Source organism: Ictidomys tridecemlineatus, chromosome 12 (genome assembly GCF_052094955.1).
Source record: "Ictidomys tridecemlineatus isolate mIctTri1 chromosome 12, mIctTri1.hap1, whole genome shotgun sequence".
Taxonomy (NCBI): domain Eukaryota; kingdom Metazoa; phylum Chordata; class Mammalia; order Rodentia; family Sciuridae; genus Ictidomys; species Ictidomys tridecemlineatus.
The window spans coordinates 69,986,675-70,003,845 of record NC_135488.1 but is presented as its reverse complement, the minus strand read 5'-3'; the positions used below and the strand labels follow the sequence as shown (position 1 = coordinate 70,003,845).

The window sequence follows — 17,171 nt, the reverse complement described above, 5'->3', positions numbered from 1 at the left end:
CAAACTCACGAGTATCATCAGATAAAGACTATACTTGTGGAGGTGCAAGAACAAACAAAAATAATGTCCTGGCTTGCTTTCTGACCCTCTACAGCAAATCCACTCTGTCAGCCTGCATGTCTCACTCTCCTGAATGTTGACAGAGATAAATTCATTTTTTTTAAGCCACTGTACTTTTGAGTCTCTTAATTATATCAACTTTGTCCTTTAACAAGTATGGGTATGTTAAAAATATAGACCATAAATATTTGTGGATAGAAGACATTAAATCATAAAAATAAAGGTAATGTATGGTAAATGCTAAGGGAGAGGAAGGGGAAAATCACTCTGGGCTAGAGATGTCAGAAAAGGCTTCTGTTTCTGTCAGCATTTGCCAGAGAAACCACACTGAATTGTGTGCATGCATGTGAGTGTGTGAGAGTGTGTGTGTGTGTACACATACAAGACTTATTTTAGGAAATTGGCTCATGAAATGTGAAGGCTGGCAAGTCTGAAATCTATCCGGCGGGCGGGCAGGCAGGCTAGTAACTCAGGCAGTTGTTAATGTCGCAGCCTTGAGAGAGAGAGACTTTCTTTTTCAGTAAACCTCATTTTCTGATCTTAAGCCTTCAAATGATTTGAGGAGGTCTTATTTAGGAGTTTTATTATTTAGGGTAAACGTTATTGAAAGTCAACTGATCATAGATGGTAACCACATCTACAAAATACCCTCAGAGCAACATCTGGATTAGTGCTTGTTTAAATTACTCAGTACCACGGCCTAGCTCAGTTGACATTGACACATAACACCAGCCATCACCACTTCCCAGAGGAAGTGGTTATTTAAGCTTTGCCTTGAAGAATGGATAAGATTTCAATAAGCACATGGCTTATATCAGGATGATTTTCACACTCTTATTATCTGGCCATGTGTTCCTAAAGCTATAACTTTCCTCATGGATATAAGCTGCCTAATTTAAGCCTTGGCTCCATATGGAGAAAGAGATAATTTAAACCCACAGTCTGGTTCAGTCAGTGAGCTAAATGCTGCAGTTCTGAGGGGGGATATTTCTTCAGATAATGCAATATTGACTAGCATAAGTAGTCCACATGGACCCTCCTGTGACATTTGCAGAGTTGCTTCTGTGAAGTCCTGGGAAGGACAGAACATTAACCTGATAGAAGTTACACACATACACACACACCACTATTCCAATTAACTTTGGAGCTTTTTACAGGCATCCAGGAACTTGGATGGCACAATCTCTGGGTGAAGTTGGGTCATAAGACTTGAGCAATTCATAGATTCTTTTGAAATTCATATCCTTGAACTTTCACTGAGAAACCATAAAACCCTCAAGTGAAGCAGATCTCAATTCAAGCAAAGGTGCAGTTTTTATTTAATAGGAGAAGGAAGAGATATATTTGCTTGAAATCAGTACTCTCTGGGTCTCCAAGTAGGCTACTATGTGAAAGGATCCCACCAGATGGCTCCCCTGCATGCCTCAAAGTCTCCACCATCTGCTTGAATTTATCAGCACTGGAGCGTCATTTCCTTATATTAAGTCTTGATCACTTTTTAAATGTTTTATAGGTTTGGGAGGAAATGGTTCTGATAGAATAGAAATGACAGAAACCTGAGGAAAGGATTTGGAAATGGAATGCACATGGCTCTGAAGGTAAGCCTGGCCTAATTTTACTACAAACTAAACTGCTTGTGGTATCTGGTTGAAAAACTTAAGTCCAATTCAGTGTGGGGTATCTTGGTTCCATTTGTACTCAATCAATAAGTAAAGAATACAGGTGGATATAATCCCTGAGAGTTTGAATGTAAGATTGCGGCCCTTAAAAGAGTCACTACAGGTCTGTACTTTCTCCCATCCCCATAAACGAAAACTGACTAACTAGACAAAAAAAGAGACGATATTTTTTTCCAGATATTGAAGAATAGATAATGCAGCCCTAGAATGTTCAAGAGAAGGGGATTAAAAAGATGGATTTTACAACTGTTTGATTTCTTCCTAGAAGCAATTTTCTGGAAATGGTTGAGGAAGAGGGAAATCAAATAGAGCCTGCTGGTCTTGATGCTTGGAGAAAGAGATCATAAATAATGGGTAGGAGGAAACTTTACAGAGAAAGAGATCTAGAAATCTGCAGAGGTTCTTTTGAGACTTTGACTATCACCTTGTATATGAGGAGGCAGCCAGTGCCTTGCTAGGGGGTCCTTCTTCCTGCCCAGGAGGGTGTAAGCCACCAGAGAAGATAAGTTAGAAATAATTAGTGAAGAAATAGAAGCAGAGTCAGAATCATAGTTTTGAAGCAGAGTGCCTGATAGATCCAGTCCACACAGGAGCTGAAGCTGAACAATTAGAAAATGGCTCCAGTGGTTTATTTAAGGAGGTACTTCAAAGGCAGAGATAAGGCTTCAGGGATGGAGTCTTACTTCATGATGTCTTGCAGTCAGCAGGTTGATTGGCATCTTGGCAGGTCACACCCATTCATGAGAGGCTGTGTGTCTACAGCAGGTCACTCCATCTCCAGTGCTGTGTGGGACCTGGGGCAGAGCTGAATAAGGCTCACAATGTGTCTGGGCGGTCTTGGCCAGAGGAAATTTCCACTGGAAGTTTCCAGATACCAAATTCTCCTATCACTGGCTGTGATGTCTATGTAGTCCATACATGGATGACTCTCAACACTTGTGCATACAAAGAAAGAGTGAAACTCCATGAGGTTGGACAAAGGACTGAGGAAGAAGAATTACTGGGGCAGTTTAAGCCAAATACTACCCAGAGCTCACACAGAGTTGAAACCGAATCAGATTCCCACCAGCTGGAGTGGAGAAACAGGAAGTTCAGTAGAGACCTCAGATAGGTTAAATCTTAATAGTAGAGCTAAATAAGACCTAGATCTATGCCAGACATACCCTAAAAAACTTAAAAGCAAGCCTGAAAAAGATGAGTTTAATCTGCAAATAACTTCTTACCAGAACAAAGTCAAATAATTTTAAAGGAAAACAATAATATCCAGTACTCAGTAATGTAAAATTGAAGGCAACATCTGGCCAAGACATTTCCTTTGGCCAAGACCACCCAGACACATAAAAATTACCAGACATGTGAAAACACAAGAAAGTGTACCCCATAATGCAGATAAAAATAATTTGGTAGGAGCAGACCCAGAAATGACAAGTGATAGGATTAGGAAAAATATAAAAGTATTATCATAAATAATATAAATATGCTCAGAGACATAAAAGGATTTAAGAACATAATGAAGAAATAAATGGAAAACATAAAAACCTCAGGAAAAAAGCAAAAGAAATTTCTGGAAGTGAAAAATACAATACCTGAAGTGATAATTTACTACACAAAATAAATAGCAGGTTGGACATTGCAAAGGAAAAGATCAGTGAGCCTGATGAGGAGACAATAGAAGCTATTTCAAATGAAGCAGAGAAGGAATAAAATTTGTAAAAGTATCAATGGCAGAATAGAGGTTTTTGGGGATAGAATAGTTGCAATTTTTTCTCATCACTTGAAAAATGACCAGGGGTCTAGATGGGCAGGAAGTTGCAATTAGAGGCATTTGTCACTGATTAAATAATATCTTCTGTCACAGAAATTCTATTATTACAAGCATACACATACATGCATATTCATGCTACATGTGTGTGTCTAATACAAACATGTATATGCATACAGATGTAAATGATATCAGCTGCTATACATTCTTCCATACTTTTTAAAAACTTGGGCTGGAGATGTGGCTCAAGCGGTAGCGCGCTCGCCTGACATGCGTGCGGCCCAGGTTCGATCCTCAACATCACATAAAAACAAAGATGTGTCTGCCGAAAACTGAAAAATAAATATTTAAAAATTTTCTCTCTTTAAAAAAACTAAATAAATAAATAAATAAATAAAAATAAAAATAAAAACTTAATAGTATGTCTTAGAGATCTTTTAGTAGTAGTACATGATAAGTTTCTTATTTCCCATTTTTAATGTGGGTTAATTTTTAAAATGTAAAATATATTCACATGGTTCAAAAGAGAATTGAAAAGCATGCAGTGAGAGGTCTCCACTACCCCATCCTCTATCTGTTCACACATCCTTGCTCTCAGGTAATCACTGTTACCAATTTTTGTGCATCCTTTCAGAGATTTTTTTTTTTTTGGCAGAGGGGGAGGGGAGTACTGGGAATTTATCCCAGGGACAACTTACCACTGAACTACATCCCCAGCTCTTTTCTTTTTCTTTTTTTTTTTCTTTTTAGTTGTAGATGGACATAATATCTATATTTATGTGGTGCTAAGGATCAAACCCAGTGCCTCACACATGTGAGGTGTGTACTGAGCTACAACCCCAGCCCCCAGCCCCAGCTCTTTTTATTTATTTCTTATTTTGAAACAGGGTCTCACTAAGTTGCTTAGAGGCTCAGTAAGTTGCTGAGGCTGACCTTGAACTTGATGTATACAGAAGCAAAAATCTATGTTTTCTTGTTTTCAACCTTTTTACAAAAAAAGTATCATGCTACACATGCTATTTTAAGGGAGACCTTATTTGCCTCCCTTCCCAGGATCTGGAACTCTCCAAAGGACCAGGCTTGGTTAGCCCCAGATGCAAACTGAGATGGAAGCGTGGAAGTCATGGAAATGAAAAATATTTGATTTTCATGGAGAACAGATGGCACTAGCACTAAAAAACAAAAACAAAACAAAACCCTAAAACTAAATACCTGGGATACTAGAGAATTAAGAGATCCATGGGACCTGACTGGAAGCCAGAATGGGACAAAGCAAAGGAGACACACATACACTGAGACATATTTTAAGAGCCAAGAACAACTGGTCAGAAATTATTCAGGAGCCAATAACTAGACCTAGAATGAAGACTGAGAGGGCAAAGAACCAAAGCTGACTTGAGCAACAACAACAACATCAAAGATAATTTCCTCAATACCTACCATATACCTGCAAGTACTATACAAGATAGGGCAATGATAACACATTGCTTCCCCCATAGATATATATTCAAGGTGGGGGCAGACAATAAAATACTAAACAAAGACTGTGAGGGAGTATAAGTTCAATAAAGGAAAGGAAAGCAGAGAAAGCAGGCAGTGATGAAAGATGTCTCCTATTTAAGATAGAGTGGTCAGGAAAGGTTTCTCTGAGGCATTTTTGGTGAAGCGAATGAAATGAGAAAAACAACCATGACACTTTCTGGGAAGGGAATTCCAAGTAAGCATCAAAGACCTGAGGTTGCAGCATGTTTTACAAAGTAAAGTAAAAGCTGGGAGGCCAGAGTGGCTGGAATGAAATTAGTAGCAGAATGCCAAGAGTTGAATCTGAGGGAGTCAGAAAGGGCGAGATTTTGTGAGGACATTCACACCATGGGAAGGGCTACCTTATTTTAAGCATGGTTAATATATTAGTTAACTTTCCATCACTGTAACAAAATGCCTGAGGTAATTAACTTATAAAGGAAAATTTTTATTTTGGCTCATGGTTTTGGAGATTTCAGTCCATGATCTAGTAACTCCATTGCTATGGCTTCTAGCAAACTCATGGTGAAGCAAACTACTCACTTCATGAGCCAGGAAATGAAGAGGACAGGCCAGGATCCCACAATTCATTTGAGGTTCACAATGGCTTAAGGACTTCCCATAGAGCCCCATCTTCTATAGGTCCACAGCACCTCCAAATAACACCACCCTGGGGACCAAACCTTTAACACATGGACGTTGGGGAGACATTCAACTTCCAAACTATAGCATCTGGGAATTATTGGAGAAGGTTTTGAGTAGGGATGAGAGATTCTGAGTTATTATTATTATTATTATTATTATTAATTCACTCTAGTGTTCTAAGGAGAAGATTCTGGAGGTAGGTGAAGGCAGGCATAGAAGCAAATTGACTCATTTGAAGGCAACTGCAATAACCAAGGAAAGAAACGGGGGCTTAAACAATAATGTGGTGGAGCAGGTGGAGATGAGGGGGCAGACTCAATATATACTAGTATTTCCCATTTGGGGCCATTAATTTGTTTCTGAAAACATTCCATGAAAAAACATTGACTCTATTTTCTATTATTAGTAAACAGAAAAAAATTATAAAAATGTTCTAAAAATTGGGACTTTCAGAGCCCACAGGCCCATCCTTGGAGCAGACTCCTTCAGTCTGACTCACAGGCTGGTGCAGCTGGTTCTGCTAGGCAGGGACCAGCTCACCCCTACCACCTTCAACACCCAGACAACTCTATGTCTGTGAAATACAAACCTTGTTTTATATCTGATTCATTAAAAGTGGCCACCAAAGTTGCAATCTAAAATGGTCTACCCCCAAAGTTTCCATTCTCACAGATAAAGGACAACTTACAACTTTTTAGTTGGCAATTTCTTCAACTTTAGAAAAAAGTATGACCCTGGGCTGAGGTTGTGGCTCAGCGGTAGAGCGCTCGCCTCGCACATGAGACCCTGGGTTCGATCCTCAGCACCACATAAAAATAAATAAGTGAAATAAAGATATTAAAAAAAAGAAAGAAAGAAAAGAAAAAAAAATCCCAGCCTCTCTGGGCATCCTGTTGTCCACTATGGGTCTGAATATGTTCTATATCTCCATTGCCCTAATCTTGCTTCACACAATAGCTCTGATTCTATTTCTGGTTTAAAAACACAAAACAAAAACAAGGCCTCAATTTGAGTTTTAAGCAGTTTGAAGAGAGTTGCTTTATATCTCTCTTATAATTACAAGCAGAGAACATAAGGTCCAGGTCAACTTTTCTCTGGATAATCTGTATCAAATGTCCAAATGCATTCCTGGAAAAAGACTTGAGTGGATGATTTAAGAAAGTACTTCTCAGGATGTGCCAGCTGTTTTGCAGCCAGATACATTTATGTGGCATTTTTGCTATGGGGTAATCAGCCCTATGTACTGACTCTGTAGAAAGGTCACTTGGAACCTGCTGTGAGTGAAAGTAACTGTGGAGGACATCAGAGAATACAGAAGGGGAAACCATTCAAAATAGTGTGGAGTAAAGAATTGTAATCAAGTAAGGCCATTGAAAATAATGCTTATCCTTATTTATTATGAAATCAAAACAATACAGCATATTTAAAAAAAATACATGTAACTTAGTAGTTCCCAAGTTGTGGGTTATGCTGATTCTTAATGCTCAAATAACAATAATTTGCACCCACCTCAACCTGTGTAATGGGACAAAGCCCATTGATTTATTGGGTTTCAGGATCTGAGCCTTCCTGGAAATCCCTGGGAAATACTGTCCTGTTCATTAAGTCCGAACCACCTTTTCTTCATCATCTCAGCTGGCCAGCTGCTCTGCCCCACTGTTCTATCTCCTCAGGCTTCTTCTCACTAATCTCAACATTCAGCTGGTCTCCTGCTGACAACTTCATCTCAAGTGGATGAGTCTCTGCACCAAAACCAGATGAGGTCCAATCACACTTGACAGAAAATTTCAGGACACCAGAAAGAATTACAATGCTCAATAGAAAGAAAAAAAAATTAAAAGTAGATTTAGTAGGTTGCATGATGACCCACCCCAAAACATTTCCTAATCCCCAGAACCTGTGAATGTTATCATATTTGTAAAAAGGATTTTAATAAGTTTTTAAGTTAAAAAAAATTTTTTTTTTGGTAGTACTGGGGATTGAACCCAGGGCCTACACACATGGTAGGCAAGCCCCATACCACTAGGCTACATTCCTAGCCTGCATTAGGGATCTTCAGAGGTGGTACTTATTCTGCATAATCAGGTGGGCTCTAACCACAATCATATATATCCTTATGAATAAAAGGAAGATTAGACCAAGAAATGTAGAGAGACATAGACACACAAAGAAGAGGAGGAAGCAATGTGACCATGGAGGCAGAGGTTAGTGTGGTGCAGCCACAAACCAAGGAAAATCTGCAGCCAGTAGAAGATAGGAGAAGCTAGAGATTTTCCTCTAGAGCCTGGGGAGGGAGGACACCCTGATTTTGGACTTTGGGCCTCCAGAATGGTGAAGAAATTTATTTCTATTGTTTTAAATCACCTACTTTGTGGTAATTTGTTACAGCAGCCCCAAGAAACTGATAGCGTAGAAAATATTGAATATAGGACCATGGATTTCTGCGGAGTGAGGGTCTCTAATGGCCACTTCTACTTTCAGTCCCTGTTCTGCGGCGCCAGGTTGTAGGATCAGTTAGTTACAGTCCAGCTGCATGGTTTACTTGCAGTCCAGGATCCCAACTTCTCTTTTACACTCAAGATCAAAGAAAATCCTCCATTTAATAATCTCTGCAAAGATGAAACTTAGTCACAATGAAAATACTTTTTAAAGGATTGTGGAGAACACTATATTCATCCCTAACTCCTTCTAGATTTACTTTTTCATGACCAAAGATCCACTAAAGTATTTTTTCACTTGAAGGTGACTATAATGTTTGTCTCCAACAATACGATGATAGGCTGCAACTAAGATACTTTGGAATTGATTTGTTTGTAAAATCAAGACAACCAGTTGGGCATAATGGTGCTTGCCTATAATCCCAGCATCCTGGGAGGCTGAGGCAGGAGGATGGCAAGTTCAAGGACAACTTCAGCAATTTAGTGAAGCCCTAAACAACTTAGCAAGACCCTGTCTCAAAACTTAAAAAAAAAAAAAAAAAAAAAAAAAATCTTTTAAAAGGGCCAGGGATGTGGCTCAGTGGATAAGCACCTCTGGGTTCAATCCCTAATATAAAACAAAAACCTCTAAAGTCTTAGATCAGGGGGCTGGGGATGTGGCTCAAGCAGTAGCGCGCTCGCCTGGCATGCGTGCGGCCCGGGTTCGATCCTCAGCACCACATACCAACAAAGATGTTGTGTCCCCCAAGAACTAAATAAATAAATAAAGTCTTAGATCAGTTTCTAAATCAGGGTCCAAAGTCCCGGAAGGCCCCTCCCTCCACTGGTAAATCTGGGTTGCATTCCTACTATTCACACTCCAAAGAGAAAATGGGAGAAAACCTTTTCCCAGATTCAGGATGAGAAATTCTGGGGAAGGACTCAGAGAAGCTTAGTTTGAACTGTGCCCTGAGGGTAAGGAAATAGGTCTTGTGATTGGCAGCCACAAGAAAACTGCAGGAAGTCAGGTAAGAATAATTCAACAAAGAACATGGATGTGAAACTATTCTAGGAAAAGGGAAAGAACTGAGTTTTGATTCTCTTCTCTGTCCTATATTGTTATTCTGGTTACAAACAAAACATCAAGTTCTGAACTATTCTCTGCTTCTGTGTTTCAGTGTGTTATGAACCTAATGAAAATTTCAAAATACAAAAGTATGTTTGATTTTTAATAACATTTGGTAGGAGGAAAAGAAGGAGGAAGAGGAGAGGAGGACTGGGGATTGAACCCAGGATGCTTTACCACTGAGCTTCATCCCCAGCCCTTTTTATTTGTTTGTTTGTTTTTAAAAATATTTTTTAGTTGTTGATGGACCTTTATCTTATTTATTTGTATGTGGTGCTGAGAATCGAACCCAGTATGTCACACATGCTAGGAAAGTGAGCTACCACTGAGCCACAACCCCAGCCCCTTATTTTTTATTTTTAAGAAAAGGTCTAGCAAAGTTGCTGAGGGTCTCGCTCAATTGTTGATGCTGGCCTAGTACTTGTGATCTTCATGCCTTGGTTTCCCAAATTGCTACAGGTATGCACCACCGTCTGCCGAGCTATAGTATTATTTTTTTAAAGGGCTTAGTAGTTGAGTTTAGAGAGAACACCACACATAAGAATGTATTCAAGTATAAATTATGGTTGAAAATGTTTTCTTCAGTATCACTACAAAGGACCAACTAATTACACATATTAAATAAAATTCAATACCCAAGTGAAGGAAATAGAAAAGTAAATTTAAATGAGGGAATCTTGTTATAATCTCTTAATTCCATTCTTTACTGTTTTTTCCTAGCACTTAGCACCATCTGTAAATATGTGTACATTTGTATGAGTGTGTGAATTATCTGTTCCTGTATAACAAATCTCCCCAGAACTTAGTGGCTTTAAAACAACATGTATTTACTGTGCAAGGCCCTGGGTTCAATCCCCAGAAGTTAAACAATTATATTTAAAATAACCAATTCATATTTATATTTCATGGTTTTTGTGGGTAAGTTTCTATGAATTCTATAGGAAAAATTAGCTGGGACTTCTGCTTCAGGATCCCTCCCAAAGTTGCAATCAAAGTGTCATCTGGTGAGTTCTCACTGGAAGACTCAACTAGAGAAAATTTACTTCCAAGTTCATTCAAATGGTGCTGGCAGGACCCACTTCTCTGCAGACCACTGATTTGAAGTTTCAATTCCTTATGTACTCCTGACTTCTTGACACATGGGCCTTTCCAGAGAGAATCTCTCAACATGAGGTTTAAATTAGGGGAAGCATGGAATCTGAAAATGAGGCAAGCAAGCAAAGGCATAAAAGAGACGGAGCCAGCAGGGACAGTGGTAGAAAGATAGCTCTCAGTTTTCTGTGCCTAATCATCACTTTTCCTGTATTGTGTTCATTAAAAGTGAGACAGTAAGTTCAGCCCCCACACAGGCCTGAGTACCAGGTAGCAGAGATTGCTGGGAGCTGTCTTAGAAGCCCATCTATGGCAGTGAGTGTTCAGTTAATGCGCGTCCTCCTGATCACTTCATTAACTGTAAGCATTTAGAAGGCTAGGACCACATTTATTTGTTCACGATTGTTTTCCTGAACTCCTAGGACAATCAATACATGATGCAAAATCATGTATTAAACATGCTTGTCAGGGCTAGGGATGTGGCTCAAGTGGTAGCGCATTTGCCTGGCATGCGTGTGGCCCAGGTTCGATCCTCAGCACCACATACAAACAAAGATGTTGTGTCCGCCAAAAACTAAAAAAAAATAAATATTAAAAAATTCTCTCTTAAAAAAAAAAACATGCTTGTCAAAATAATGACAGAATGAACATATTTCAAGCTAAATATGGAACCTGAAATAAGACAAAAGGATATTTTTGCTATCATTTATGATGTGATTTTTGATTCACCTTTAATACAAATAAACACAAATTTTTTTCTGTTGTCAACCTAAGTAGCTATTCAAATTCAAGATGCCATGGAGATAAACATTTACACGCTGGTGATGAATTTTGAAGCTTATCTATGAAACAAAATAGTAGGTGAAGTAATTGATGCCAAAATCAATATGGGACAAATGAATGTTGTAGACAGTTGGTGCTTTGGGGGACAGCCATCACCAAGGCTTTTTTAATAATCCCGGTGCTTTGGTATAAGAACAGGACCTCAAAGAGTGGAGTGCTTCCAGGTGAAAAATATGAGTTGAACAAAGACTCAAAGGAAAGCCATCCATAGTCACTTTGCAAAACAAAAGGGTGTCTCTGGATAGAACTTGGAGACAAGATAGAAGGGGAAGCACAGAATCTTAAAATGATAGATGTGAGCTTAGTGGCCATATAATCTAATTTTGTTAAATATAGGGAAACTGAGATAGAAAGAGGTCAATTCATACCACAAGTCTATTGCACAGTGGTAACTATTAAAGTAGAAAGAGCACAAACTTTAGTGTTAAATAGCTGAATTTGAAACCCACCTCTGCCATTGATCACATCGACCTTAGGCAAACAACTACCTCTCTGAACTTTAGTTTGCTCAGCTATAAAATGGTAATAATACTTTATCTGACTTGGGGCTTTTTTCAGGATTAAACAAAATAATGCTAGATGTGCTACATGCCTGTGTATATTATATATGTATGTGTGTAAATATAAATATATATTCATATTCTGACAGGAAACAAGAGATGTTTGGACCAAAATACAGACCACTTATTTATTATTCACATAGCATCTTTCTTTCTTTCTTTTATTTTTTTTTGGTACCAGGGATTGAACCCAGGGGCTCTTAACCACCAATCTACATCTCCAGCCTTTTTAATATTTTATTAGAAAGCGGGTCTTGCTGAGTTGCTTAGGGCCTCACTAAATACAATCCTCTTGCCTCAGCCTCCCGAGTCACTGGGATTACAGACACACACTACCGTGCCTGTCTCATATAGCATCTAAGTGCTAGTTCCTTGAGCCCCAAGTTTAGGTGAGAGGCTGATGCTAAATTGTACATGCATCAGGGTTTTCCCTCCGGAGAAACACCAAAATTATGAGATTTAGAGTATATATTTGGAATGTTGACACATTTTTTTCATCCTCCTTTTCAGACACAAACCTACACAGAAACCTACAGACACACAAACACACATGAGGGAAGGGGAGAGAACAGAGACTTTGACCTTACCTTTACTTTGGAATGTCAGCAAAAGTCTTCAAAAGAGAGGGACAAATAGCACCAGGAAAGATAAGCCTCTTAATCTCTCCAAGAAATGTTCTAACTTCCTAGGCATGTTTGCCATTCAGTCTTTCTTTCTTTTCTTTTTCTTTCTTTTTTCTTTTTTTTTGGTACAAGGGATTGAACCCAGGGGCACTCGGACACTGAGCCACATCCCCCAGCCCTATTTTGTATTTAGAGACTGGATCTCACTGAATTGCTTAGGGCCTCACCATTGCTGAGGCTGGCTTTGAACTTGTGATCCTCCTGTCTTAGCTGCTGGGATTACAGGTGAGTGCCACTGCACCCGGCTCAATCTTTCTTTAACTCAGTTTGCAAAGCTCTTTGTTCAGAAAGTCCAGATAGTGCAGAAATGTGAAAAATTTCATGGAGAATTTCATCCCAATAGTATGTGCAAATAAATGTTATCTCCTCTCATGAATCCAAAATGACGTTCCCTATTTGCAAAAGTTTCCCCACAGATACCACTATTGTTGAGAGACAAAAGCTCACTGGCCATAGATTTCCTAAGGTGATCAGCCCTATGTTTGCCTCCATTTGCTTATTTCCTGGCTTACAGCTCAGCTCAGCAATCAAGAAAACTCAACTGCTTTCTTGGGCCTCCTTGACACTTGTGATTTTGTGCAGTTGAGGGATTCTGGAGAGTATCTTTTTGAGTAGCGGGATAAAATTTTTAACTATTAACTGATGGTTTTCCCTTCCCTAAACTGGGCAGTGCCACATACAGGATCACTGTTATTTTGGGAAATTATCAGGTAACCTGAGAACAAAGCTGCCAAGAGCTTCAAGAGCTGTGGTTTATACTTGAACATGTTTTTGGAAACTATATAATTTTATAAAGCCAGTTTTATAATGTCCTCCTCTGGAAACTTAGGACTAGATATAGATAAGAAGATGGAGAGTTAAGAGAGGAGAACTTTGGAGACTGCTGGTGGGGATGAGCTCCCAGCTGGGCTCAGACTTTGAGGATCGGGAGGAAGGAAATATGGAATCCCTCATGAAGTAGATTGTAGATGAGAGATGAACCGTGACAATAGAAATGGAGAAAGGTCTCTGTGTGAACTTGGGAGTCTTCAAGATTTTATAGGTGGGATTTAGGCAATTCAGTGCCTGAATATAGCTTGAGAAAGGGGATGGAATTAGGGTGATATAGGCTTCTAAGCTGGGTGTTGTGTGACTAAAACTCTGTTGGGAGATTACAGATGAAATGGAGGTTGTAATGATGGGCTTTCATTTTATATTTTGATCAAACTATTGGTGACTCATGCCATTATGGAACAACAAAAACTGGAATTTTAAAATTCGATAATTGATGTGGATCTTATGCATTGTTTTATGTTTTTAATAGAAATGAATTTTCCCCTAGTTTGAAAAGTTGAGCATTGCTTCCCGCATATCTACGCCCACCCCACCCTTTTTAAAAAATTATTAGTTGTTCAAAACGTTACAAAGCTCTTGACATATCATATTTCCTACATTTGATTCAAGCAGATTATGAACTCCCATTTTTACCCCGTATACAGATTGCAGAATCACATTGGTTACACATCCACTTTTTTACATATTGCCATACGAATGTTTGTTGTATTCTGCTGCCCTTCCTATCCTCTACTATCCCCCCTCCCCTCCTCTCCCCTCCCCTCCCATCTTCTCTACCCCATCTACTGTAATTCATTTCTCTCTCTTGTTTTTTTCCCCCTTTCCCCTCACTTCCTCTTATATGTAATTTTGTATAACAATGAGGGTCTCCTTCCTTTACCATGCAATTTCCCTTCTCTCTCCCTTACCCACCCCACTCTTAACTCAAGCTGTACTGAGGGGCATTTTGAACATCTGAGAATTCTAATAAATACATTTTAAGGAAGCTTGAGGTAATGAAATCATACTTTCAGTATACACAGGTTGCTCTCATTTTAAAAACATGTAGGCAGTGAGGAATAGAATTCCAAAATAGAATTATTCCAGATAGAATTTCAAGTGGGAAGCAGAACCTGAGATATAGGTTCGAGAATCATCAGTATATAAGTGGTCATTGAAGACAAAATTGTGTGTACCTTGTTTCCAAACAACAGAAAGCAACCCTGATTTGTTTAACAGAAAAGTAATTTATTAGTGATAATGGGTAGCTCATAGAATTTCCAGAAAGACAAAAGAACCAAGATTAAAGATTATTTGACAATGAACAATTCCCAATCACAATGCAAAACTGGGCCCTGCTTTTGCTACTGGTCCCACCAACACAGCCAGCACACAGATGCTGCCATTAGCCTTTGCCATAGCTGCCTCTGGATACTGGAAGCTCTCCATTAGAGGTTCCTTTCTTCCCTGGCTCCCAGCTCTGGCAGGTACCACTGACATGCCTGTTCTACCACAACTGAGGCTGGAAATAGGACCAGCAAGCTGACCTCTACCAGAGAAGGTAAGGGCTTTTCTTTTTCTTTTTTCTTTTTGGTACTGGGAATTGAACCCAGGGGTACTTTACCACTGAGCCAGATTCCCAGCCTTTTTTTGGTATTTTATTTTGAGGCAAGGTCTCACTGAGTAGCTTAGGGCTTCGCTAATCTACTGAGGCCTGGCTTTGAACTCGAGATCCTCCTGCCTCAGCCTCCCCAGTCTCTGGGATTTCAGGTGTGTGCCACCACCCTTGGCAGTAATGGCTCTTAAGGTGGGAGAAGAGAGTTCAAAGTACAGTATGGCTAAAAAGTATAACTAATATCCATCACAAGAAAAGAAGCTGAGATTTACAAGAGGGAAAATGTGGAAGTAACAAGAGAAGTTCATAATTATATTGATTGTTGAGCACTTACATATTTAGCACTTTATATGTATGAAATGATTTACTTCTTAGAACAACATTCTCAAGAACTATTGGTTTGCTAGTGGGACAATCAAACAGTGATCCAATATATTGACCAAAGTCACCCTGAAAGGAGGTATGATTCCAGAACTTGTGCTCTTACTACCAAATGATATTGCCTTTGCATGGAGAGGATGAAGATGGAATTACAGAAAAGGCAGACATTTAGGGAGTAGACATAAAGAAGGGGAACGGCTGAGAGGATCAGAGAGCTGGCAGAACCTCAAAGAGTGCTCTCTGTAAACCAGAGGCCCTGGGACAAGAGTTTCAAGGAATAATAGTTGTATTAGTCCACTAGAGCTATCATAATAAAGTGCCTAGGTCTCGGCTTGGCACCAGAATCACGAGCCACCACACAGCTTTGTAGATTCAAACAGCAATTCTTTATTCCAGCTCTCACACCACCTCCACACAGGTCCAGGGGCAATGGCGTTCTCCCGTCTCCCGCACAATTCACCTACTCCACGAGGCTATCTCCAAATCCCATTTTAATCTCACGAGAACTCAACGGGAACAAGCAGCAGGAACACCCTAATCCCAGCAATAATCTTCAACTTCCAACTTCCCTAAAACCCATTATCTTAAACTGGCAACGCCTTAAACTCAAGGAGCCGGTTACTTCCTCAAACCTGATCAGCTCTAAACCCGGATCTGCCTAGGTCCTTGAGCAAGGTCACCTCATTAAAGCATGCATGCAATGTCCCATCAAATGTCCTCTAAGCAGCATGGGGTACGCTTGGCAAGGAAATTTCGATGCGTCATTCCTACTTGGTAATGGCCCTCAGCAATAAAGGATCACAAACTGAGCAGCTTAAACAATGGTTTGTTTTTTCACCATTCAGGAGGTTATAAGTCCAAGATTAAGATGTTGGCAGGGCTAATTTTCTCTGAGAGCTGTGACCGAAGGATCTGTGCTATGCTTCTTCCTAGCTTTTGGTAGTTTGGTCACAATTTAGTGTTCACTGGTTTGTAGAGGGAGCAGCCCAATCTTTGCCTTCACATGGTTTTTCCTTGTGTCTCTTCATATAATCTTTGCACTGTGTCTGTCTTCAGATTCCCCCTTTTTACAAGGACACCAGTCATACTGAATGAGGGGCTTGCTCTGGTATGACCACATCTTAACTAATTACATCTGCAGTGACCATACTTTCTTTTTTTTTAATATATATTTTTTAGTTGTAATATCTTTATTTTATTTTTAATGTGATGCTGAGGATTGAACCCAGGGCCTTGCACATGCTAGGTGTTGGGAAAAGTATAAACGACAGCTGTACCCCAGAGAAAAAAACCCAACATAGTGCCTAAGGACTTCTTCTTCCTACCTTCTTCTTTTCTGCAGTGGCGGGAAAAGTTCCCGCCTGTGTCAACTCTCCTGCCAATTTCAAATCTCGCTGGCGGGGAACCTTAGCCCCACTGAGAACTAATTCCTGGGCTCTGGAGCTGATATCTGGAAGAACTAGCCAATAAACGGGTGGCCTGCCATTTATCTAAGCCCTACCCTCTCCCCTTTAGTTCTATATAAGCACACAGCTTTTTGCAATAAAATTGGAATTCTCCCGGCAAAGTATCTTTGCGTGGAGAATTCTTTCACTAGGCGAGTGCTCTGTCGCTGAGCCACAACCCCAGCCCCTGACCATACTTTCATATAAGATCACTTGGTGGGCTGGGGATGTGGCTCAAGCGGTAGCGGGCTTGCCTGGCATGCATGCGGCCCGGGGTTCGATCCTCAGCACCACATACAAAAAAAAAAAACAAAGATGTTGTGTCTGCCAAAAACTAAAAAAATAAATATTAAAATTCTAAAAAAAAAAAAAAAAAAAAGAAAGAATAAAGATCACTTGGTGAGAAACCGGGCATTAGGATGTCAATAGATGAATTTGGGGGGATACAATTCAATAACAGTGGTCAACTACATAAATGTGCCACAAGTCAAGAAGGATGCAGGTAAATAAACTACTAGACTTGGAAACT

The 17,171-nt window shown here is 39.7% G+C and overlaps 1 long non-coding RNA gene across 4 annotated transcripts in view; it reads left to right on the top strand.

Annotated features, from left to right (window-relative positions):
• Positions 1-1,325: 1,325 nt before the first annotated feature.
• LOC144369365 (uncharacterized) overlaps positions 1,326-17,171 on the top strand; it is a 155,088-nt gene continuing 139,242 nt past the window's right edge. For 2 of the 4 annotated variants that reach the window (XR_013428954.1, XR_013428956.1), the window contains exons 1-2: positions 1,326-1,366; positions 1,574-1,658. This is a non-coding gene — a long non-coding RNA (uncharacterized LOC144369365). The other 2 variants (XR_013428953.1, XR_013428955.1) reach the window with 1 other exon arrangement.